This window comes from Benincasa hispida, chromosome 12, assembly GCF_009727055.1.
Source record: "Benincasa hispida cultivar B227 chromosome 12, ASM972705v1, whole genome shotgun sequence".
Taxonomy (NCBI): domain Eukaryota; kingdom Viridiplantae; phylum Streptophyta; class Magnoliopsida; order Cucurbitales; family Cucurbitaceae; genus Benincasa; species Benincasa hispida.
Genome location: NC_052360.1, coordinates 70,237,571 through 70,238,768, shown reverse-complemented (window position 1 = coordinate 70,238,768; position 1,198 = coordinate 70,237,571). Strand labels below are relative to the sequence as shown.

The window sequence follows — 1,198 nt, the reverse complement described above, 5'->3', positions numbered from 1 at the left end:
GGCTCGGTGCGTTGATTATGTCGTCCGAAGATCAGACGGTTGTGAGAGACCCAAGTCTTCACGGTCAACGCTAATTTCATCATCGCCAATAACCTCTGAGTTGGAATGCACCAGCCGGGAATCGAACCCGGGTCTGTACCGTGGCAGGGTACTATTCTACCACTAGACCACTGGTGCTTCTTGCTTTCTACAAAATCAGTTTATTTTATTGTTTTGTATGATTTATTTTTTAATTTTTTTTAATTTATAATAAAGGTATTTAGAGCATCTTAATCGAGTTGTATTAAAGTGAGCTATAACATATAAAACTTTAAAGAGAGGGGAAAAAATCAATTTCTACTTTTAAACTTGTCATGTTGTAATCAATTTTTTTTTTAATCAAATTAGACTTTGGATTGTGATAAATATTGCAAAATTTAAACTTTGAGTCAATTTTCAGTAATTTCAATAGTCTTGTACAGAATTTTGTTCCATCACTGCACTAATTAATTAATGAATAATCTTGCTAAAATTTACATATTTCGATTAAAGATTGTTTTATTGTCCTTCTATAATTTATTAAATGTATATGAAAATATATATATTTTAGAAAAATAATGTTTGAAAGAAAAACTTACCATGGAGTTTAACTTGCAAATTTAAGATTAAAAATTGAACACTTGTCTTAGCTAGAGAGACCAAATCAAGAGTTGCTTAGTAGATGGATTTTTCCTGTAATGAATAATTAAATATTACATATATAAAATAATCAATTAACCATGACGCTTTAGGGTATAAGACCTAACAATATCCCACTTGAACTAAAGCCAATAAGCCAATAAGAGAGACATGTATCCTAGGACATATTCTATACCTTATATATTCTTCCATCTGCCCTAGTGTATAAAAGACATGGCTTGTACTCCTTAATCTTCACACACTTTAGTCTAAAAATATGTCATAAAATCATTTTGATCATTACCATGACTCAATCTCTCATTGTACCTATAACATAAATTAAATAGAGGACACGGAAATAGAGTGTAAAATGTTATGAACATAACTAGAATAAGTACGTATCGATGAACTCTTTCAAACTTTTTTTTTTAAGTAACTTACTAAAATTTATAGCACCAAGATTCCATTCATATGTGGTTTCTTCATTTTTCAAAAGGAAGACCAACTTGAAAATTGTACAAGTAATTTGTGAATTTTGTTG

At 29.8% G+C, this 1,198-nt stretch overlaps 2 non-coding genes across 2 annotated transcripts; both read right to left on the bottom strand.

Moving 5' to 3' along the window:
* LOC120068692 lies at positions 1 to 88 on the bottom strand. The gene has a single exon (XR_005479321.1). It is a non-coding gene; the product is annotated as a small nucleolar RNA snoR114 (small nucleolar RNA).
* Positions 89 to 106: 18 nt separating this feature from the next.
* On the bottom strand, positions 107 to 177 carry TRNAG-GCC. Its single transcript has one exon. It is a non-coding gene; the product is annotated as a tRNA-Gly (tRNA).
* Between the last annotated feature and the right edge of the window lie 1,021 nt (positions 178 to 1,198).